The sequence below is a fragment of the Triticum dicoccoides genome, chromosome 3B, assembly GCF_002162155.2.
Source record: "Triticum dicoccoides isolate Atlit2015 ecotype Zavitan chromosome 3B, WEW_v2.0, whole genome shotgun sequence".
NCBI classification, from domain to species: domain Eukaryota; kingdom Viridiplantae; phylum Streptophyta; class Magnoliopsida; order Poales; family Poaceae; genus Triticum; species Triticum dicoccoides.
The window spans coordinates 76317507-76343285 of NC_041385.1; the positions used below are offsets into that span (position 1 = coordinate 76317507).

At 45.5% G+C, this 25779-nt stretch overlaps 1 long non-coding RNA gene across 1 annotated transcript; it reads right to left on the bottom strand.

Moving 5' to 3' along the window:
* Nucleotides 1-24601: 24601 nt before the first annotated feature.
* Nucleotides 24602-25779, bottom strand: LOC119280840. The gene is made up of 3 exons (XR_005138193.1): nucleotides 25721-25779; nucleotides 24731-24862; nucleotides 24602-24642 (listed from the first exon to the last, which is right to left on the bottom strand). It is a non-coding gene; the product is annotated as an uncharacterized LOC119280840 (long non-coding RNA).

Sequence of the window (25779 nt, forward strand, 5' to 3'; positions counted from 1 at the left end):
GTCCTAGGAGATCCCGAGGAACCCGTGTGATCATCCTATGGTTTGCCACCCAGGCTCAAAGGGATCATAAGATTGTTCATGCTAGAAACTTCCGTGTGCAGCCACAAGCCATTATGGGCTTTGGCAGTAAGTTGTGGGAATCCTTTCCATCATGGGCTAGAAGATGTAGGGGATTGTAGGTGTACCAGCCTATCTATCGGTTAAGGTGACCTCTTCAGAACACTACAAAAAAAGACACATCCGTGACATTTTGGGCCGAACGAATTTTTTTTCTGTCATACATATGACACTTCTATGACGATAATTGTGACAAAACCCGGTATCATCATAGATGTGGTGGGCTCCTACTTCTATGGCAAAAAATCATGACAGAAAATGGGCTTTTCGTCCTGGGCGGGCCGAAGACGCAGCTGCATGACATTCTTTGGGCCGTCCACGACGGAAAAAACCGTGGTAGAAGCGAGGGCGAGGAAAATTTCGGGGAGTTCCCGGTTACGGTGGGAGGTTGGGGGCCGAGCGATGCACGTTTCTCTCGTACACGTATGCGCGTGTGTGCGAGGCGTTGGCTCTAATTGAACCCGAGCGAGGTGTTGGGCTCTAACTGAACCCGAGCGATTGCACTGCAGGCTACGCGTTACTAAACCTGAGCGATCGATCGATGGCTGTTAACTGAACCCAATCGAGTGATTCCTTTGCTACTTCTGCTAACTGAAGCCGATGGATACTGCCTCTCTGATGAACAGTGAGCGTTGCGGGGGGAGGGGGGGTTGGATGAACAGTGAGCGGTGGCATTGCCTCTGGATGAACAGGACCCCGTGGTGTGGAGGGCTGGATGAACAGGACAACCCCGTGGATGGCTGGATGAACAGTAGATGGTGGAGGGGTGCCCATGGAGGGGTGGTTGAATAGTAGCCGGTGGAGTAGCGCGCGGTGGAGGCTGGATGAACAGGAGCTCATGGAGGCTGGAGGAGGTCGACGGTAGCCCGTGGAGGCTGCAGGAGGTCGACGGTGGAGATGAACAGTATCCCCTGGAGTCCCATTTTGCGTACGCCACACCCTTCCCGATGAACAAGACCCCCGTTTCGATCGTAGCGCTCCAACACAAGTCCGTTTCATCCATTTTGCGGTACGCCACACCCCTCCCGATCAACAGGACCCCCGTTTTGACCGCACTGCTCCAACACAAGTCCGTTTCATCCGTTTTGCGGTATGCCACACCCCTCCCAATCAACAGGACCCCCGTTTCGACTGTAGGAGGTCTATTTCCTCCGTTTTGCGGTATGCCACACCCCTCCCGATGAACATGATCCCATTTTGAATGTGACCGGTCGAACACAAGGCCGTTTCCTCCGTTCTGCGGTATGCCAGGCCTCGTTTCCATCGCCTGTTCCGTACAAGCCCTCCCGATGAACACGACGATGCATTCCGTTCTGACCCAGCCGGTTGGCTCCCCATGAACACGACGACGACGCTGTTTCTCCGTTCCGACCCAGCCATGTACACGAGCCCTGGCCGTACGTTTTGTGGGCTGGAGTTGCAACACGTGCCTTGCGGCACCAATCAAGAGGCTGATGACATCGCCAAGAGGGCATCCAAGCGGCTGCCTCAGGAGCCTGGCGCCTTCGAGGAGCGACTCTTCAAACCCTTGGTGGCGCCATCACTATCAAGCACGGCACAGCCTAAGGAGGAGCTCCCTCAACCGCCTGCCTCGGGAGCCCCGACCTGTGGCCCAACCTCAGGGGCACGCTTGCTCCTGGCGCTGGAGCCTCAGGAGGGATGTTGGACCACAGAGTTCAAGAATTACTTGATGCAAGGGACCCTGCTGGAGAAGGAGGAGGACGCGGAGCACGTGGCGCGGCAGGCCACGGCCTACTGCATCCAAGGCGGAGAGCTCTACCAAAAGCGGCCGAATGATGTTACTCTACATTGCATCTCCAGGGAGCAAGGAAAAGATCTGCTGGTAGACATTCACGATGGAGACTGTGGGCACCACTCGTCTTCGTGCACACTTGTCGGCAAGGCGTTTCACAGCGGTTTCTATTGGCCGACAGCACTCAATGACGAAACCGAGCTGGTGAAGGCTTGTGAAGCCTGTCAGTTCCATGCCAAGCAGATTCACCAGCCAGCTCAGGGCCTTCAGACCATTCCCCTCTCGTGGTCGTTCGCTGTTTGGGGACTGGACATTCTTGGCCCATTTCCTCGGGCGCTAGGGGGCTATCGCTACCTTTACGTCGCCATCAACAAATTCACTAAGTGGGCCAAAGTGGAAGCTGTCCGCACCATCCCGGCTGGCTCAGCAGTCAAGTTCATCAGGGGCCTCGTGAGCCGGTTTGGGATACCCATTCGCATCATCACCAACAACGGTTCGCAGTTCACCAGCAATCTCTTCAAAACATATTGTGCTAACCTTGGAACGCAGATATGCTATGCTTCGGTGGCACACCCTCAGAGAAACGGCCAAGCTGAGCACGCCAACACGGAGGTCCTGAAGGGCCTCAAGACCCGAACCTTCAAGAAGAAGCTAGAGGCCTAAAGTAGAGGCTGGCACGACGAGATTCACTCCGTGCTATGGTCCATCCGTACCACCGCTACCAAGTCGACCGGCGAAACCCCGTTCTTCCTCATATACGGTGCTGAGGCGGTCCTTCCTCATGATGTCAGGCATCGCTCCACGCGGGTCCTGGCTTTCGATGAAGCACAGCAAGACGCCATGCGGGGGGTGGACCTCGTGCTTGGGGAGGAGCGTCAACGGGAGGCTGCGCTTCAGCCTGCGAGATACCAACAAGCACTGCGGCGGTACCACTGCCACAACATCCGTCCCAGGACCCTCGAGGTAGGTGACCTCGTGCTCAGGCGGGTGCTCTCCAGGGAGGGGCTGCACAAGCTCTCGCTCATGTGGGAGGGCCCGTTCAAGGTTGTTCATGTCTCCAGGCCCGGCGCTGCACGCTTGGAGACTCAGGAGGGGGTGCCCATCCCGAACACATGGAACATCCAGCATCTCCGGAAGTTCTACCCTTGAAGAAAGGCCCAGAGCCTGTAAAGAAGGCCCGACGCCTGTGAAGCTAGACGAACCAAGAAAGGCCCGATGCCTGTGAAGAAGGCCAACGCATGTGAAGCTCATTTTCCCCGAGAAAGGCCCGGTGCCTGTGAAGAAGGCCAATGCATGTGAAGCTCATTTTCCCCGAGAAAGGCCCGGTGCCTGTGAAGAAGGCCAATGCCTGTGAATCTCATTTTCCCCGAGAAAGGCCCGTTGCCTGTGAAGAAGGCCAACGCCTATGAAGCTCATTTTCCTCAAGAAAGGCCCGGAGCCTGTGAAGAAGGCCAATGCCTGTGAAGCTCGCCGCCCGTGACACTCTCACGTGATAATGAGTTGGGGTTGTTGATGTCTACTACACAACCTTCATCTTGTAGACGTTGTTGGGCCTGGAAGTGCACAGGTTTGTAGGACAGTAGCAAATTTCCCTCAAGTGGATGACCTAAGGTTTATCAATCCGTAGGAGGCGTAGGATGAAGATGGTCTCTCTCAAACAACCCTGCAACCAAATAACAAAGAGTCTCTTGTGTCCCCAACACACCCAATACAATGGTAAATTGTATAGGTGCACTAGTTCGGCGAAGAGATGAAGATACAAGTGCAAAATAGATAGTAGATATAGGTTTTTGTAATCTGAAATAATAAAAACAGCAAGGTAACAAGTAGTAAAAGTGAGCGTAAACGGTATTGCAAAGGTAGGAAACAAGGCCTAGGGTTCATACTTTCACTAGTGTAAGTTCTCTCAACAATAATAACATAGATAGAACATATGACAAGCCCTCAACATGCGACAAAGAGTCACTCCAAAGACACTAATAGCGGAAAACAAACATAGAGATTATGGTCGGGTACGAAACCACCACAAAGCTATTCTTTCGGATCGATCTATAAAAGAGCTCGTACTAGAATAACACCTTAAGATACAAATCAACCAAAACCCTAATGTCACCTAGATACTCCATTGTCACCTCAAGTATCCGTGGGCATGATTATACGATATGCATCACACAATCTCAGATTCATCCAACCAACATAAAAGTACTTCAAAGAGTGCCCCAAAGCTACTACCAGAGAGTCAAGAACGTGTGCCAACCCCTATGCATAGGTTCCCAAGTGTCACGAAACCCGCAAGTTGATCACCAAAACATACATCAAGTGGATCAATAGAATAACCCATTGTCACCACGGTTATCCCACGCAAGACATACATCAAGTGTTCATAAAAGACTCAATCCGATAAGATAACTTCAAAGGGGAAACTCAATTCATCACAAGAGAGTAGAGGGGGAGAAACATCATAAGATCCAACTACAATAGCAAAGCTCGGGATACATCAAGATCATGCCATAGATGGAACACGAGAGAGAGAGAGAGAGAGAGAGAGAGAGAGAGAGAGATCAAACACATAGCTACTGGTACATACCCTCAGCCCCGAGGGTGAACTACTCCCTCCTCATCATGGATAGCGCCAGGATGATGAAGATGGCCTCCGGTGATGGGATCCCCCTCCGGCAGGGTGCCGGAACAGGGTCCCGATTGGTTTTTGGTGGCTACAGAGGCTTGCGGCGGCGGAACTCCCGATCTATCTTCTGTTCTGGAAGTTTTAGGGTACGTAGGTATATATGGGTGCAGGGAGAACGTCGGTGGAGCTACGGGGGCCCCACGAGGTAGGGGGCGCGCCTAGGGGGGAGGGCGCGCCCCCCACCCTCGTGAGCATCTCCCGTATCTTCCGACGTGGGGTCCAAGTCCATCAGGTGGGTTTCCTTCCAAAAATAACTTCTCCAATTGATTTTGTTCCATTTTGACTCCGTCTGATATTCCTTTTCCTCGAAACACTGAAATAGGCATAAAACAACAAATCTGGGCTAGGCCTCCGGTTAATAGGTTAGTCCTCAAAATAATATAAAAGTGGATAATAAAGCCCAATATTGCCTAAAATAGTAGATAAAGTAGCATGGAGCAATCAAAAATTATAGATACGTTGGAGACGTATCAAGCATCCCCAAGCTTAATTCCTGCTCGTCCTCGAGTAGGTAAATGATAAAAAAGAATTTTTGATGCGGAGTGATACTTTGGCATAATTTCAATGTAAAACTTCTTCATTGTGATATGAATATTCAGATCCGAAAGATTCAAGACAAAAGTTCATATTGACACAAAAATAATAATATTTCAAGCATACTAATCAAAGCAATCATGTCTTCTCAAAATAACATGGCAAAAGAAAGTTCATCCCTACAAAATCATATAGTTAGGCTATGCTTCATTTTTGTCACACAAAGATGCTCCCAACTTCTATACCCCCGATGACAAGCCAAGCAATTGTTTCATACTTAAATAGTCTCAAACTTTTTCAACCTTCACGCAATACATGAGCGTGAGCCATGGATATAGCACTATGGGTGGAATAGAATATGATGATGGGGATTGTGTGGAGAAGACAAAAAAGGAGAAAGTCTCACGTAGACGAGGCTAATCAACGGGCTATGGAGATGCCCATCAATTGATGTCAACATGAGGAGTAGGGATTGCCATGCAACGGATGCACTAGAGCTACGAATGCTCAACAAAAGAAAACTAGTGGGTGTGCATCCAACTTGCTTGCTCATGAAGACCTAGGGCATTTGAGGAAGCCCATCGTAGGAATATACAAGCCAAGTTCTATAATGAAAAATTCCCACTAGTATATGAAAGTGATAACACATGAGACTCACTACATGAAAAACAAGGTGCTACTTTGAAGCACAATATATGAGACTCTCTACATGAAGAACAAGGTGCTACTTTGAAGCACAAGTGTGGAAAAATAGATAGTAGCATTGCCCTTTTTCTTCTTTTTTTGGGCCTTTTTTTGTCTTTTTTTTGGGCAATGCTCTAATAATGATGATCATCACACTTCTATAAATTACAACACAAGGATTACAACTCGAAACTTAGAACAAGATATGACTCTATATGAATGCCTCCGGCGGTGTACCGGGATGGTGCAATGAATCAAGAGTGACATGTATAAAAATGATGCTTGGTGGCTTTGCCACAAATACGATGTCAACTACAAGATCATGCAATGGCAATATGACAAAAGTAATGCATGTCATGATGATGATGGTGGAAGTTGCATGGCAATATATCTCGGAATGGCTATGGAAATGCCAAAATAGGTAGGTATGGTGGCTGTTTTGAGGAAGATATAAGGAGGTTTATGTGTGATAGAGCGTATCGTATCACGGGGTTTGGATGCACCGCGAAGTTTGCACCAACTCTCAAGGTGAGAAAGGGCAATGCACGGTACTGAAGAGGCTAGCAATGGCGGAAAGGTGAGAGTGCGTATAATCCATGGACTCAACATTAGTCAAAAGAACTCATATACTTATTGCAAAAATTTATAAGTCATCAAAAATTCAAGTACTACGCGCATGCTCCTAGGGGGATAGATTGGTAGGAAAAGACCATCGCTCATCCCCGACCGCCACTCATAAGGATGCACAAGCCAGGTACACCTCATGTTTCAAATTTGTTACACAACTTTAACCATACGTGCATGCTACGGGATTTGCAAACTTCAACACAAGTATTTCTCAAATTCATAATCACCCAACTAGCATGACTATGATATTATCACCTCCATATCTCAAAACAATTATAAAGCATCAAACTTATCTTAGTATTCAACACACTCATAAGAAAGTTTCACATATCTTGAATACCAAGTATATTAACATTAAGCAAATTACCATGCTATTAAAGACTCTCAAAATAATCTAAGTGAAGCATGAGAGTTCAATAGTTTCTTTAAAACAAATCCACCACCGTGCTCTAAAAGATCTAAGTGAAGCACTAGAGCAAAAATTATCACGCTCAAAAGATATAAGTGAAGCACATAGAGTATTCTAACAAATTCTAATTCATGTATGGCTCTCTCTCATTAAAGAATTTCAATCTTGGTACTTCATTCAAACAGCAAGCAAAGCTAAAGAAAACTACATTGCAAGGATAGCACAACTCATGTGAAGAAGCAAAAACTTAGGCTCAACCGATACTAACCAATAGTTGTTGAAGAAGAAAGGTGGGATGCCTACCGGGGCATCCCCAAGCTTAGATGCTTGAGACTTCTTGAAATATTATCTTGGGGTGCCTTGGGCATCCCCAAGCTTGAACTTTTGTGTCCCCTTAATTCCTCTCATATCATGGTTTCTCTTTTTATCAAAAGCTTCATTCACAACAAACTAATCAAGAACTCGTGAGATAGGTTAGTATAAACCAATGCAAAACCTTATCATTTTCTACTGTAACAAATCACTTAAATTACTAGATGATGCCCCGCGCGTTGCTGCGGAAATTTGTCTGTGGATTTTTGGAGTAACATCAACATCTTGAAGAAGAAAATAATTTCAATCCATAAAATGATAGATTACTTATATAGGAAATGATTGAAATCTCTTGTTGGTAAAAAATTGTACCATATGATAAAGTCGTAGCAGTTTGTAGCATGAACCATATATCATATGGTAAAACTATAGCAACTTGTAGCATGTACTATATTCTTAATCGATATATATGCTGATGATTGTAGGTGTACGTTCTTCATCTACTATGACCTGGATATATGGTATCCCATTCTTTTCATACTCGACAATGTATCCGATGGATGATAATGGATGGTCACCAGACAGTGGGTTAGCGATGTGTAGAGGCTTGGACTCCCGTTTGAAAGTTATAAATGTCGGGTCTTCTGTGCCCTTCATCTTTGCAATTGCATCCATGTATTTCTTCTGAGCTTCTCTTATTGAAACGGCAGTAGAACTTGGCATGTTACTTTTTGCAGAATGAGGTGGCGTCCTTGAGAAGATAGGAGTATGTTGTTAATCAGGGTAAGAAGTGGAATGAAAATATATAGCAAACTAATTTCAATAGGGGTACCTGTGGCTTCGGTTGTCCATTTGTACTGGCTGCGAACCCATGTTGAAAAGATAAGTGGTAAGCTATGAAAATGCAACAGGATGATGTTAATATAGATGGGTGTGTTGTAATAGTAAGTTGTTTTGCTGCTTATCAAGTGAGGATAAATAAAATGCACTCTTACTTGCCGCTGACAGATGAAGTTAAATAAAATGTAGACTTACTTTGCTGTTACCTGCTCCTACAAACTAAACAGATGGTGTACATCCATGATTTTCTATAGGATACAGAGGAACAGTTTAATACACAAAAAAAAAGAAAATGATGATAATTCCAGAATAATTAAGAAAGATGTCCAAATAAATGGTACTACTAAAATTCATAATCTCCTAGTGCTGCTTCAAGTTTGTGATTTCAGTACACAAACTAATAACAGAGTAGGAAGTAGGATAAGTTTTAATACACCAGGGAAACCAAGTTAAGTGGACTGATTCCATTGAATAATTATTTTCTTTTCCCATGCTAACCAACTTGGCATCAGGCAGCCTAACACATGTTTATACTAATATTGTCACATTTCACTGTTACCCTGCCGAAGGTGATGTATACGTCTTGCAAAAGGTAAAAAAGTTCTATGAGCCAAGCGAGTTGAGCCCCAGTTTTTGCTTGCTAAATCTGTGGTTGTATCTCTTTTCCCTTCTTTACATATCTCTCATTTTTTACCAGTTTACTTATCTAACATTCACAGTAAACTATATATGCCATATGGATAAGTTAGAGATAAAGCTTGAAGCAAGGACACATTTAGACTTGTCAAGTGTGTATTATTTCCAAGATGTACATATAGTCATTCGGGCTAGCGGAACCTTCACATGTATACTTTTGTATGTAGTTACATATGATGATATGTCAATATGAACATTTATTCATCTTTGTCTTATGGATGTAGTTCCGAATGTTCGCTAGACATGAAAAAGAGCTGCTAGCCTGCAGCTTGAATGAATTAACATCCTTTAATGGTTCTCAGGTATGTGACTTGGCTCAACCAACATACTACTTATCTCTCTCTCTCTATATATAGAGCACTCTGATTGCATATGAGACAAATATTACATAGCAAAATTTAAATCCATTGCAAGAACCAATGACAACTTTTCATAGAAACATACAGGAAAAATCAACGAAATGAGACAATGTGGTGGTATATCAAAACATGTAAAATTTATGAGTAATATTTCATTATGTTTCTGTACAGCATCAAAATCGCATCAAGCTTTGCGTCGGCCTTCGGTACAGCAGGCAGGTCACATAAAACTTTGCATCGACCAAGATATGAAATTTTCAAGATAAGAATAGAAAAACCAAGCAAGAAAACTACATGATGCGGTTCTAGAATTTAGAAACAAACCTGTAGCACGCGGGGTCGGAATCAGCGGACGCCAAGAGAAAACTGGGATGAGAACCCAGGGAGGGGACGGGAAGGGATGAACTCCACTGCTTAAAAGGAGAGCCACTGGGTCGATTACCCTTCAAGAGGAGGGAGCAATAAATCCATCAGTTCCTTTTTGACATGAATCCATCCGTTTCTACTGATTTAGTGATGCGCATTTGTGGCATTGAGGTGGAGGGATTGCGACATAAAAGCAGCAGCAGGAAGATGAATGAATTTTATGGAATTAATGCTCATCTGTCGAGCAGCGGAATTACGGCGGAAGGGTTAGCCTCGACAGCTTGGTGGGGGGCAAGCACCGGTGGTGACGGCTGCAATAGAGCATCATGGGCGACAACATCTGGCCGGGGAAGGGTGGGTTGTGGGCTCATGGCACAGTCACCGGAAGGGCTCTTGACGGCGGCGGCTGGATAGAAGTAGGGTTCAGTTTTCTTGAGATAACGATGGATTGGTCGTTTTTTTTGAGGGCATTGCCGTTTTTGACGCAGTGAACGATGGACCTCAAGTAGGCTTCTGATGGGCTTTTGGTGAAAGCATATGTGTACAGCCCAACCAAAATAAATCAAGTCTAACGCAGCCAGCGAGCGGGACGACTGGAAAGTGAGCGGGGCGCCAGGAAAAGAACGAAGCGGTATCCTTCACTTAGCGGTGGCAGGTCTTTGTAATTTCGTCAACTTTTTGATCGGACGGCTGTAGACTACTGCATCAACGGCTATAACAATTCGAGTGACGTGGCTTCACGAGAAGGCAGGAAAATCATCTAGTGGGGTGCCCCTATTTAGATATAGAAGATTATTCCACATTTAATACTAAATTCCTCTGCATATTTAACACTCCTATCATCAAATAGAATCATTAAACAAGCAAACATATGCAAACAATGCAACCATAACAACAATCTGTCAAAACAGTACAGTCTGTAAAGAATGCAAGAGTATCAATACTTCCCTGACTCCAAAAATTATGAACTAAAATTCCCACTATAATAAATTTATCAGAGCTCAATATGCAAAAAGATTCAACGTTAGATCATTCTCTGACTTTTGTAGGGAATTTTTTCAACAGCGGTAAACTTTCTGTTTTCAAACAGCAACATGCAAACTAGCAAAATAAGCATGGCAAAGGCTATCCTTGACACTTTTATTCAAACTAAAGAAGCAAAACATTATTCTAACTAACAGAAAGCAAAAACTAACAAAAGAAAATGACGCTCCAAGCAAAACACATATCATGTGGTGAATGAAAATATAGCTCCAAGTAAAGTTACCGATGAACGACGACAAAAGAGGGGATGCCTTCCGGGGCATCCCCAAGCTTAGTTGCTTGGTTGTCCTTGAATATTACCTTGGGGTGCCTTGGGCATCCCCAAGCTTAGGCTCTTTTCACTCCTTATTCCATAGTCCATCGAATCTTTACCCAAAACTTGAAAACTTCAACCACACAAAACTCAAAACAAAACTCGTAAGCTCCGTTAGTATAAGAAAATAAAACCACCACTTAGGTACTGTAATGAACTCATTCTAAATTCATATTGGTGTAATATCTACTGTATTATAACATATCTATGGTTCATACCACTTAATACTAGCCATAGATGCATCAAAATAAGCAAACAACACATAGAAAACAGAATCTGTCAAAAACAGAACAGTTTTTAGTAATCTGTATAAAACGTATACTTCTGGAACCCCAACAATTATGAAATAAATTTCTGGACCTGAGTAATTTGTCTATTAATCATCTGCAAAAAGAATAAACCTACAAGCACTCTCCAGTAAAAAATGGCAGCTATTCTCGTGAGCGCTAAAGTTTTTGTTTTTCACAGCAAGATCACATAAACTTCACCCAAGTCTTCCCAAAGGTTCTACTTGGCACTTTATTGAAACAAAAGCTATAAAAAATGATTACTACAGTATCATAATCATGTGGACACACAAAAACAGTAAAGATAAATATTGGGTTGTCTCCCAACAAGCGCTTTTCTTTAATGCCTTTTAGCTAGGCATGATGATGACAATGATGCTCACATAAAAGATAAGAATTGAAACATAACGGGAGCATCATGAAGCATATGACTAGCAAATTTAAGTCTAACCCACTTCCTATGCATAGGGATTTTGTGAGCAAACAACTTATGGGAACAATAATCAACTAGCATAGGATGGCACAACAAGCATAGCTTCAAGAATTTAAGCACATAGAGAGAAAACTTGACATTATTGCAATTCCTAGAAGCATATGTTCCTCCCTCATAATAATTTGCAGTAGCATCATGAATGAATTCAACAATATAACCAGCACCTAAAGCATTCTTTTCATGATCTACAAGCATAGAAAATTTTCTACTCTCCACATAAGCAAACTTCTTCTTTATAGCATACGTATCATCACAATAATCATCATAAATAGGAGGCATGCTTTCATCATAGTAAATTTGCTCATCAAAGCTTGGGGGACAAAAAATATCATCTCCATCAAACATAGCTTCCCCAAGCTTGTGGCTTTGCATATCATTAGCATCATGGATATTCAAGGAATTCATACTAACAACATTGCAATCATGCTCATCATATAAAACATTCTATAGATTTCTTCTTTTAGCACTTGAGCACAATTTTCTTTCCATCATACTCACGAAAGATTTTAAAAAGGTGAAGCGTATGTGACAAACTCAACTCCATTTTTTTGTAGTATTCTTTTATAAACTAAACTAGTGCTAAAACAAGAAACAAAAATATTCAATTGCAAGATCTAAAGATATACCTTCAAGCGCTAACCTCCCCGGCAACGGCGCCACAAAAGAGCTTGATGTCTACTACACAACCTTCTTCTTGTAGATGTTGTTGGGCCTGCAAGTGCACAGGTTTGTAGGACAGTAGCAAAATTCCCTCAAGTGGATGACCTAAGGTTTATCAATCCGTAGGAGGTGTAGGATGAAGATGGTCTCTCTCAAACAACCCTACAACCAAATAACAAAGAGTCTCTTGTGTCGCCAACACACCCAATACAATGGTAAATTGTATAGGTGCACTAGTTCGGCGAAGAGATGAAGATACAAGTGCAAAATAGATAGTAGATATAGGTTTTTGTAATCTGAAATAATAAAAACAGCAAGGTAACAAGTAGTAAAAGTGAGCATAAACGGTATTGCAATGGTAGGAAACAAGGCCTAGGGTTCATACTTTCACTAGTGTAAGTTCTCTCAACAATAATAACATAGATAGAACATATGACAAGCCCTCAACATGCGACAAAGAGTCACTCCAAAGACACTAATCGCAGAGAACAAACGTAGAGATTATGGTCGGGTACGAAACCACCACAAAGCTATTCTTTCGGATCGATCTATAAAAGAGTTCGTACTAGAATAACACCTTAAGATACAAATCAACCAAAACCCTAATGTCACCTAGATACTCCATTGTCACCTCAAGTATCCGTGGGCATGATTATACGATATGCATCACACAATCTCAGATTCATCCAACCAACATAAAAGTACTTCAAAGAGTGCCCCAAAGCTACTACCAGAGAGTCAAGAACGTGTGCCAACCCCTATGCATAGGTTCCCAAGTGTCACGAAACCCGCAAGTTGATCACCAAAACATACATCAAGTGGATCAATAGAATAACCCATTGTCACCATGGTTATCCCACGCAAGGCATACATCAAGTGTTCATAAAAGACTCAATCCGATAAGATAACTTCAAAGGGGAAACTCAATTCATCACAAGAGAGTAGAGGGGGAGAAACATCATAAGATCCAACTACAATAGCAAAGCTCGGGATACATCAAGATCATGCCATAGATGGAACTCGAGAGAGAACACAAGAGAGAGAGAGATCAAACACATAGCTACTGGTACATACCCTCAGCCCCGAGGGTGAAATACTCCCTTCTCGTCATGGATAGCGCCGGGATGATGAAGATGGCCTCCGGTGATGGGATCCCCCTCCGGCAGGGTGCCGGAACAGGGTCCCGATTGGTTTTTGGTGGCTACAGAGGCTTGCGGCGGCGGAACTCCCGATCTATCTTCTGTTCTGGAAGTTTTACGGTACATAGGTATATATGGGTGCAGGGAGAACGTCGGTGGAGCTACGGGGGGCCCACGAGGCAGGGGTGCATGCCCAGGGGGGGAGGGCGCGCCCCCCACCCTCGTGAGCATCTCCCGTATCTTCTGACGTGGGGTCCAAGTCCATCAGGTGGGTTTCCTTCCAAAAATAACTTCTCCAGTTGATTTTGTTCCGTTTTGACTCCATCTGATATTCCTTTTCCTCGAAACACTAAAATAGGCATAAAATAGCAAATCTGGGATGGGCCTCCGGTTAATAGGTTAGTACCAACAATAATATAAAAGTGGATAATAAAGCCCAATATTGCCTAAAACAGTAGATAAAGTAGCATGGAGCAATCAAAAATTATAGATACGTTGGAGACGTATCAGCTGTACACGCCCCGGAGTCTCCGGAGAGCCGCCCTCAGGCCTCGGGGGCTCCCGCCCACGCCCAGTGGCAGCACTTAGCTCCGTGCTGGTGAGAAGACGTCGAAGACTAGATTAGGTACCGGACGCGGCTCTTTCATTTGCTTTCTGTAGTTGGCTTGTTCGTTCCTATGTGAAGTTTTGTTGGAGTTGTTGCCGTCCTTAGCTTGTGACTCTTTGTCTTTTTCACCCACTTGCCTCATTTTCTCTCGCGTAAGTCTCGCGAGGGGGCTACGCGGGCGCCCTCGCGAGTGTTTTCTGCCCCAATCATTTGAGGCTTTCCTATCCAAGTCCACTACGGGAGCACCCCTCCCAGTCCGTGCCCCACGAGCATCGCGACGCGAACACAAGACCTGAGTCGGTCGCCTCCGCAACCGAGAACGGAAGCTACCCCTCCTAACTAATACTTGCAGGACACGAAGCGCGCGGTGAGGCCTCGGCCTCGAGAAGCTAAGACCGCGACAAGTGCCCCCGAGCTAAGTAATTCCTGCATGCGGGCATGCGGCCCAAGAACGCAGCACCAAAATGGCGGAAGCAGCATGGTAATTAACAAGAACAGTCCAACACGCCCCCACGGGGCCCTACACTATTTTCTCTTTATGCAGGGAAGGGGGAAAAACAAAATAGACGCGACTTTCTCGGCACCAACTCGCCGCGAGAGCTCATACTGCCTCCGGAGCTCAATCAGACTCCTCCTCGCGTTTCACTGAGGCGCGACGGTGGGCTGACCTGCTACCTCCCTCAAGGCGGGCACGACGGCATGGAGGATGGTCGCGGCCACCACTAGAGGAGCTGATGTCCGAAGGAGTGCCGCCGAAGCTTGGCGAACCTCGAGCGCCCCCGACCATGCGCCTGCCATCATCATCATCCAGATCATCGCCGAGGCTGGGTACCTAGCCGCGGACATCGTCTTTGAGGAAACACCCGGTGCGGCGACCGTCTTCTCCGAACACCCTCACGTAGAGGGTGGCATCGCCATCGAACTTGAAGTGAAGGGTGCACCGCTGGGTCAGGCCGCGTGCGCGGGCAAACGTTTGCTAGCCGCGGGTCAGGGCCGCATTCCCGGCGACGGAGACCTCCAACGAAGCCCAAGAGGACTTGCTGCAGCAACCGTCCGCTTGAAGCCAGAGGCCGCCCGGAGCGCCAGCTGGAAGTTCACCTACAAAGAAGCGGGGATGCTGGAGCCAGGTGCTAGCCGGGTCCGCCGACCACACGACGAACTCCCACAGCACCTATGTCGAGTGGAAGCGCGGCCTGGAAGGCCATGCAGTCACGGCGTGCCTCCCCTCGACAATCTGGCGCCCAACACCACACGGGGGGTCGTCTCTACGACCGCGGGAAGCCACTATGGGAGCCACAAGATGCTTGCGTGGACGGCCTCGGCCGTGCTTGGCTGGGGAAGGGTCGGGCTCTTCCTGACGAGCCTTCCCCTTCTCTGCAGCCGGGAACCTCTTTGGCAGCGCCATGGAAGATGGCGAGTAGCTGGGATGGGGAGAAAGAAGGAGGCAAGGAGGGAGATGCACGGCGGAGGCCTGCGTCCTCCAGCATTTATAACCGGAAGGAAGCCAACTGTTGGCCTCCAAGTTCGTAGGTAATCATGACCCGTTTCTGCATGCAAGGACTTGTCAACTCGAGCGGTTGCCGAGGCAGCGTGTGGAAGCGGAGATGCCCACGTCCAATCAACCGCCACGCGGCGCCCAAGGCCGCAGGCTGATGGGGCCCGCGGCGCTCCGCACTTGCCCTTTCGCTTCTCCGCTAAGCCAAGTCCGAGCGTGCCTTGGGCCCGGGGGCTACTGTCGGCGTTCTGGGAATGGGGGTCCCCAGACTTGCCTGCCTGCGGCCTGCGGCGTGGCTCAAGTGGAGGCCCAGTACGGCCCATCTTCATCAGCACAAGACTCAAGACCCTCGCGAGGGGCCAAGGCTCGCGGGGCGGACGACGCAAGGCTTCCTCAGGGACGGCCTCGCCAGGCAGGCTCGCGAGGAGGCGGAGAGATCAAGGCAGCGTACCTCGCGAGGTGCTCGTGACGCAAGCCATGATGATCGAGACCAGGTGGGCGCCGGCCTGCGCAGTGTCCTTGTTTCCTCTTTGGTGCAAAGGGGGCAAGCATAGACGTGGAGTACCGAGGCATCAGGCAAAGGTTGCCATTTCAGTGCAACGAGACCAAGGCCAGCGGAGCGGCAGGATGGAGGTCACCGTGGAGCCCAAGACGACATCATCTCCAGTGCTTTTGGCAGCCGAAGACCAACTTTAGTCAGGATAACTTGTACTAGATGTTCCCCTTAGAAATGGACGTTGTTGGCGCCCTTCCCGCTCAATATTTGGGAAGAGGCCTAGGGCCTCTATAAATAGGGCTAGCCACCATAGAGTAGGGGCGAGATTTTGGAAAGACTAGAGAGAGAGAGAGGCGATCGAACTCACCCAAGCAGTTCATCGCACCAGCCCAAGAACACCTCTCGCGAGGCCGTTCTTCCCCTGTACTGTTCATCATCGGCCTCGGAAGCAATCCACTACACCACACACTGGAGTAGGGTATTACACCACAACGGTGGCCTGAACCAGTATAAATCTCGTGTTCTTTGAGTTGTTCATCATTTTCAGCTTAGATCTCATGAGATGATCGAACGTAGATAGATAGGGGAGAGATCTTCGCGCGCACCCCTGAGTTCGAACCTCAAGGGTCTGCCGGAACCCAACATCCGACAAACCCAACAAACACCTTCGGAGACACCTGTAGAGCAACTTTGTAATCACCCATTTACGTTGTGACATTTGGTAGCACACAAAGTGTTCCTCCGGTATTCGGGAGTTCCATAATCTCATAGTCTGAGGAACATGTATAAGTCATAAAGAGAGCAGTAGTAATGAAATTGTAAAAATCATAATGCTAAGCTAACGGATGGTTCATGTCCATCACATCATTCTCCTAATGATCTGATCCCGTTCATCAAATGACAACACATGTCTATGGTTAGGAAACATAACCATCTTTTATTAACGAGCTAATCAAGTAGAGGCATACTAGGGACACTATGTTTTGTCTATGTATTCACACATGTACTGAGTTTCCGGTTAATACAATTCTAGCATGAATAATAAACATTTATCAAGAATTAAGGAAATAAATAATAACTTTATTATTGCCTCTAGGGCATATTTCCTTCACACATTGCTTGCAAGGCTTCATATGATGTGCATTACCGACAGGGCCCAGAGATACCTCTCCGATACTTGGAGTGACAAATCCTAATCTCGATCTATGCCAACCCAACAAACACCTTCGGAGATACCTGTAGAGCATCTTTATAATCACCCAGTTATGTTGTGACATTTGATAACACACAAGGTATTCCTCCGGTGTCCGGGAGTTGCATAATCTCATAGTCGGAGGAATATATATTTGACATGAAGAAAGCAGTAGTAATATAACTGAACGATCATTGTGCTAAGCTAACTGATGGGTCTTGTCCATCACATCATTCTACTAATGATGTGATCTCGTTCATCAAATGACAACACATGTCCATGTCTAGGAAACTTAACCATCTTTAATCAACGAGCTAGTCTAGTAGAGGCATGCTAGGGACACTATGTTTTGTCTATGTATTCACACATGTACCAAGTTTCCGGTTAATGCAATTCTAGCATGAATAATAGACATTTGTCATGATAGAAGGAAATATAAAATAACAACTTTATTATTGCCTCTAGGGCATATTTCCTTCATTTTTTTGACATGAGCTTTGTTCATCCTTTTGCCAGCACGCGGGACATCTAGCATCAAGGTGCACGTGTCATGCAAGAAAATGGAGATAATAAGATAAGCGGTGCGTAAGTGAGTCGTGCACTTCGATGGCGCCTACTATGCAATATTTTTTCTCCTCGATGGCATGTGAATATTGCACGTACTCAATGGCGGAGCACGGGATGGTAGCCATGGACATGGTCGGCCCTTTTTGGAGAGAGTACTAAATAACTTTCATGTGTCTTGTCAACTCGCAGAACGCTGAGAAGCTTGCTTACTATGCTTTCTCCCTCGCCAATGCGTGTGCGGTGGCTCGCAACACGAGGAGAAACTTTTGCTTCCAAGCGATGGACGTGCAGCAGTTCATTTGGTGTCAGATTGCCAGAAGTATTACTGTAGTACCATCATTATTCTTCTACTTACGAAAGAGGCGAAGAGCCAAGCGCAAGGTCACCTACTAACCTAGTACAATATAATATAGCCAAAGTTGGTCCACCTTTTTAGAGCATGGTTAATTAATATAGGCGGCCGTTGCAGCGGTACATCATTTAGAACATGTACTCTCTTCGTAGGAACTTAAAACGCATGAATAGGAAAAATAAAGGATTGGAGTGGCATGTCCACTTGAATCCCATAGCATTAACACAGTGTTCCCCTAAAAAACCAGAGTGTTTGACACAAGAAAAACAAAGGAAGTGAAAAAAATTGGAGTGGATGCTAGATTGCCAATTAACACATGATTTCATAGGGAAAAAATCCTATAGCATTCTATCCTATGAATCAAACGACCAATGTAGGGAAATTATGAGGGGGCTATCTCCAACAGTGTTCCTCGGCTCGCACCTACCATCACGGTGGTCGAACTTGGAGTCATTCATCTGGTACACGTGGCATCTCAGATCTAGACACAAGGGGTGACGTACACCGTCAAGGATAATGTTGTCCTCAAAGCCAGACGTACACAATCAAGGTCCACGCTCAAGGGGGTAAGAGCGGACGCAACCTCTCACGGTGTCCACCATTTTAAGTGGCGCGTTGGTCGAGGGCGCCGCCCACTGCACTCCCAGTTGTACCCGCCTCCTCGCCGCATTCAAAAACCTACATTTACTAGCAAGATGCCCATGCGTTGCACGGAACATCAAAATGCATTTGTATGAGTAGTTTATCTTGTGGGAGAAAAGGATGAATGAGGGAAGGCCTTATTTGCAAATGTTGAGAGGGGTGTGGGTATCTTTTTGCAAAATTGCCATAGTTTCCTTCCTATCCTTCAGATATAAATCGGACGGCCTATATTGCAGGATGGCCAGCACACCATCATCACCGACTCTGTTTTTTATAATATTACAGATAGAGAAACCCGCGTGGAATGCGAGAAACCCACTCTGACAAGTGGAGGCACAGACGTAGCATGTCACGTAGTCCCGTCAATATCATGTACACGTACTTACAGTCAAGGTGCAAGAAAGTAAATACGGCCACATAGGTACATACAGGCAGGGTCTCAAACGCTTACTCGTGCATACATACGGGCCAGGGCTCGTGTACATGGAGAGGCAACGGAGAGAAGCGACGGTGTCCTGTTCATCGGCAGCCAACCGGCTGGGTCGGAATGGAGAAACTGCGTCGTCGTGTTCATCGGGAGGCAACCAAATGCGTCATGTTCATCGGGAGCCAACCGGTTTGGATGGAACAGCCGAAACAAGGCCTGGTGTACCGCAGAACGGAGGAAACTGCCTTCTATTCGACCGCCTATGGTCGAAATAGGATCCTCTTCACCGGGAGGGGTCTAGCGTACCGCAAAACAGAGGAAACGGACTTCTCTTCGACCTCCTATGGTCAAAACGGGGTCTTGTTGACCGGGAGTGGTGTGGCGTACTGCAAAACAGAGGAGATGGACTTCTCTTCGACCTCCTATGGCCGAAATGGGGTCATGTTCATCGGGAGGGGTGTGGCGTACCACAAAATGGGACTCCATGGGCTACTGTTCATCCACCGTCTACTTCCTCGCTCCAGCCTCCACGGGCTACTGTTCATCCACCGTCGACCTCCTCCAGCCTCCACCTGCGACTGTTCATCCATGGTGTCTCCCTCCTTCCTCCACCAGCCACTATTCATCCACGGGCTCCTGTTCATCCAGCCTCCACCGGCTACTGTTCAACAAGCTCTCCACGGGCTACTGTTCATCTAGCCCTCCATCGGCTACTGTTCAACCAGCCCTCCACGGGGGTCCTGTTCATCCACCCCCAACCTGCTCGATCGGGGTCCTGTTCATCCAGCGGCAACAACCTCTAGCTACTACCACGGGGTCCTGTTCATCCAACCCCCACTGGGAACTGTTCATCCAACCCCCAAAACCGCTCACTGTTCATCAAGAGGCAGCAGGTTTGATCGGCTTCAGTTAGCAGCAGTAGCGAAGGAATCGCTCGATCGGGTTCAGTTAACAACCAGATCGATCGACCGCTCAGGTTTAGTAACGCGTAGCCGGCAGTGCAATCGCTCAGGTTCAGTAGGCGAACGCCTCTCTCGGGTTCAGTTAGAGCCCAACGCCTCGCACCCACGCGCATACGTGTACGAGAGAAACGTGCAATCCCTCTGTGCATTGCTCGGCCCCGACCACCTACCGTAACCGGGAAATCCCTGATATTTTCCTCGCCCTCGCTTCTACCACTGGTTTTTTCGTCATGGACGGCCCAAAAAATGGCATGCAGCTGCGTCTCCGGCCCGCCCAGGACGAAAAGCCCATTTTCTTTCATGATTTTTTTCATAGAAGTAGGAGCCCACCACATCTATGATGATACCAGATTTTGTAACAATTATCGTCATAGAAGTGTCATAAGAATGACAGAAAAAATTCGTTCGACCCAAAATGTCACGGATGTGTCTTTTTTTGTAGTGTTTGGATCGGCCTGTATAAGGATTTTCTCAACCTTGTATAGATCAATTGTTTTACTTCATTTATAAAGTGGGGCAGGAGTCTGCTCCGAAGAGAACACGGTATCTTTTTATTTTTCTCTTTTTGATGAGATCGAAGAGTTGATAGCTTCACTGGGACTGACCATGCCCAACTAACAAAATTCAATACAATTACTTGATTATCCAGTCTTTTTTCGATAAAGGACGCTTTTATTAACTTAAATATAGCATTAAGCAGATACAAATCATGATGAGCAATACCTGGCCTCTGCATATTTAGAATGCACACATCCAAAATACAAACTGTTTTACAAAATAAAGAAAAATAGGACATGTCAGCAACAGTAAAGTCCTAAGTGAACAAAAATATGCCTACGTTGAGGGAGGTGGTGGTTAGATCCGGAGATTATGTTGTCATCCCTGCTAAGTAAAAACCTTCCTGGCCACACTCGCCAACCGCGTACACACCGCCCTCAACAACATTTGGCACTTTGTTCATTGCAGCATAGACTGCGTATGAAGTTATTGCACAAAAAAGGAAATAACCTGCATAGGTGAAGAATTTTTGCTATTAAAAATAAAATTATTTCTACATAGCCATAGCGACCATAATAAGGCAGATGCTCTCACCATTATTAGTGTACTAACATTTGGAATTCCACCAACCAGTGACCATAAATATTGGCAAAACTTGTGGGTAGATACAAATTGGACGCTATTTGGATGACCGGTCATGTAAAGCGCGCAAACTTGTACTGAAAAAAGATGTTTGATTGTCTTGCTATGAGTACATAAACTATACTTCTTGCTTGTTTGTCAGTTGCGACGGGCAAGGTTGCCTTTCATTAGCACAACTCAATCTATTGTCCAGTTAGTGCTTTAGTCATTAGTCATTTTATAAAAGGAAAAAGGCTAGTGCTTTAGTCATTTCAAAGGATGGTGTGCATGTAACAGTAACACGTTGCACACACTGAACTAACATGTGGTTGAATGGTTAGGAGGACAGTGGTATCTTTAACCAATAAGAATTCAAATTCTAGACTTGGGCATTGGTTCTCGCATTATTTCTGAATTTATTTCAGGCTTCCGGCGATGTTTGTTCTATAAGGATAAACGTTCCCGTCGACTGCCAGGCATCTATGGTGACTTCATAAAATCTCAAGATGGTATACCGGTTCAGTCTCTCGGATGTGCTTATAGGGGTAGGATGTGCGTGTGTGCATTCATAGGAGTGAGTATATGATCGTGTATGTGAGCGACTTCGATTGTACTATATAAAAAACACATTGCAGACGCATAAAACCGGCCGGAACAGAACTAATCACGGTGCTGAACTAACTCGGCCACAACAAGGACTTCCCGAACCAGATGGAAACTAATAGAGACGGACTCGGTACACCTGTGCCTCACCATGTCATATACGATCAGGCCAGGCAAGCAAAACATAGAGACGATGGCATCGATTCCGTCATGGTCTGAGCTCCCGCCAGAGCTCCTTGGTCTCGTCATTGCGTGCCTTACACCCGATGACCACGCCCGGTTCCGTGCGGTATGCCATTCCTAGCACTCGGCCGTGCGCCACGAGCGCGTCCACGATCCATTCCCTTGGGCCGTCCACCCGAGCGGCGAGCCCTTTTTTAGCCCCACCGTTGATGGCTCCTTGAGGTGCATCGGCTCCACCAATGACTGGATCGCCCTCGACTCCACGCAAGCTGACAAGAGCCATACTTACTTCTATTCAATCTGTTCTTGGAAACAACTGTGTCACTCCCTGAGCTGGACGGCATCATTGGCCAAGTTTCCGAGGTTTTCCACATCTTCAAGATGTTCATGAGGTCGAGCCCCGACGACGTCATCGCTGTCATGACCAACAACTGGAATTACCCCCTCATCTTAGTCCGACACGGTAAGGGTGTGTGGTTGCCGGAGCCATGGACAATCCCTGTTGTCCGCAGTATGATTGACGTTGCGTTTCTTGGAGACAAACTCTTCGGGGTCACCCATGCCGCCAACGACACCCCTCTTGATGTACATGGCATCGGCCTTGTCTCCCTAGATATTGGCTTTCATGGCAATGGTGTACCAATGGTTACCAATGTCGAGCATATCATCAATCTTGACAATGAATCCAACTTCTGGGGCATTATTGATGAGACTGGTGGTGATGTTGTTGTTGATGATGACGACAACGGCAATGAGCAAGATGCCCTAAACAAGAATGATGGGGGTGATGATGAAAATTATGAAGAGTTTGATGATGAAATCGATGGTGATGATCTAGACGGAACAAGGAAGAGTGGAGATGAGACTAGCTAGTGATGACAACAATGACGACGACGTCAAAAAGGTCCATGATGAGGATGATGATGATAAGGATGCAGAAGAAAATGACTATGCATTTGATGATGACTTCAATTATGATGGCATGATTCTTGAAGCTTTCCACTTTGTTGATGAGGAGGAGGTGCATGACAAACCCAAGGCTAGAATTGCCACCATGTGGTATTTGATGGAGTCACACTACTAGGGAAAAGCCTAACAGTAGCGCGTGTTTTTGGCCTATCAGTAGCGCGGGTAGCCGTGCTACTAATACGACACTACAGCTAAAGATTATCAGTAGCGTGTGTCCACCCGCACTACTGCTATATCCACTTAGTAGTAGCGCTTCCTGGGAAGAGCGCTACTGGTAATTACTAGTTGCGCTTCTGGCAGCCCACGCTACTACTATTATTCCGTATTCTATTTCTTTTTTATTTCATGTTGTATTCATACACCTTTATACAAGTTTTCATAGAGTAGCAATTTAGAGATTGTTTTTACATCAGAATGAGTTATTACATCACTGCGTGAAAGAACCATGGACTAGTTTCAAGTGAATGGACATCCATTTGAAACTAATATGTGGTTCTTTCACCCAATGATATAATAAATATCATCATCATCATCATCATATCATTAACAACTTATCATCATAATACATCATTGTCATATAACACCTCCTCATGATCATCATTTTTATCAATGAGACATCATATAGCAAGTTGGTCACTAGTCATAATCACAACTCCTCATCATCATCAACTCTAACACATTGTACCACATAATAACACATTGTACCTAGGACCTACTTCTCTCTCATAGGACCTACTACCTTCTCTTAGGTAAAATAGCATAAAACAAGATAAGCCCTGACTCTCCATTATGGAGAATGGAGATTATCCTGTCTCCAATTCTTGCCCTTCGCATAATGTTGCTTCCAAGTAACTTCCTACGAGTGACCATACATTTTTTCCAATCTTTGATTGTCATGTCTTCATTGGTTTTAGAAATCCGATATGAACAGGAGTGATTCGTAGGATGACCTGGTCGTATATTCAAAACATCAAGGTGACCTTTCTGAAACATCAGATGAGGCACACACTCCTGCGGAATTATCTGTTGAAAAACATAGTAATAACTTCGTAGTTAACAATGTAGTTCAGTTTTAGAAGAATTTATGCAAAAGATGCACAGATGTCGTAATACTAAAAAATCTTACCATGACATCTCCATGGATGTTAGCATAGTTCAAGACATGCACTAGTGGCACGTATTGACCATAATGTGGAGGAGTTTTATAATACATATTGTAATTCTCAAGATCAGTAATAAATGCAATCAGATAATTTTTCTCCTGATAAGTTAATTCTGAGCCATCGGTGTAGTAGGTTCTGTCTACCATCTTCCGCACATTTTTTGAAGAATGAAAATAAGCTATCAATGGAAATAAGCTGTCAACTATTTTGAAATAAACAATATACTTAATAACTATGTTTCAGAAACTCACATAGCGGTAGAATAGGAAGCGTATGAACAAGGACCCAAATGTCCAAATTGTGTTCGGCGATGTCAGGATCACCAAGATCCATGGTGACAAGCATACCCTCATGAAAATCATACATCTTGCAAAGTGCTTCCCAATTCGGGCAACCAAAATGGGATACGCTCTCAGAATTGTATAGATTTACCTCAAAATCCATACCATGATGGGACCTTAGGTGATTTTTCTTTGTTTCCATACTTTCATGATCTTCAAAATCCATCATCTCCAAGACATAGCGTCTTGCATGCCATAGGATAAGCTAGTCGAATTGTAAAAGAGGAAAATTACATGTTGAAGTAGTAGAAGTCGAGCTTAATTACGAAAAAACACTTTGCGTCGTAGCATACCGTTTCAACATCGAAGGTCTCCTGGAGCTTAATGCTGAAGCGCTAACCTTCTACCAAGTGAGGCATGTCGCCAAAACCCCGGTTGTCGTCGCACCAAGAGCACTCCTCGAGACTTTCGTTCGACGACATTTCCTATGTTCATAATTCAAATATTAAACTTCTAAAATTCAATATATGTACTACAGAAACTAAATTAGATCATTATTATTCAGCACGAGTTGACTATCGGTCCGTCGAGTCTTTTTTTTTTTGAAAACTCTCAGCTCACGTGGTGTATATATTCGACCGTTGGTGATGGTCGCTCCTCCCTTCATCCCCGAGTACATTAAACCAAAATGTCTAGCACACGGGAACGAAGGAGAAGCGACCCCCACGACAACAGTCGGCTATCTTCTTCTCTCATATATGGTGGACACACTCCTTCACTGATTTTTCGATCGACGGTGATGGTCGTTACTCCTCCTTCCCCTGGTGCATAACAAAGGTCTAGCACAAGGAGAAGGAGAAACGACCCCCACAACAACAGTCGGGTTTCTTCCTCTCTCATATATGGTGCAGACTTTCTCCCTCACTCATTTTTTGATTGTCATGTATGGAGCCTCGATAGACTTAAAGTCAACCCGAAATGTCGTTTAATTGTCTTTCTAGAAAATCCAGGCCACTCGATATTTCCTACATATTCTAGCACAAGTCATGCCAAAATTCACGGCAAAATCCGGCATGACCTTTGCTAAAAAAAAGGACATATCGAGCGCCTGAAATTTGCCTCAACGAAAATTAATCAACACTCCGGCAAAACATAGGCCACTCGAAGGTGTTACCTGCAAACATGGCCACTTGGGCAAGCACATATCCTATTTGCATTCAAACTTGATGGTCATTGCATTCAAACTTGATGGTCATTGCATTTCAATGGTTGAAAATATGAACAAAAACATTTCAAAATATCTTATAGGACTCATATTGACATGGAGATTTGGCTAGTCTCACCTCGAGGTCGGAGGGGGTCTGTGACGAGGACGACGGCGACAACGACATGGAGATTTGGC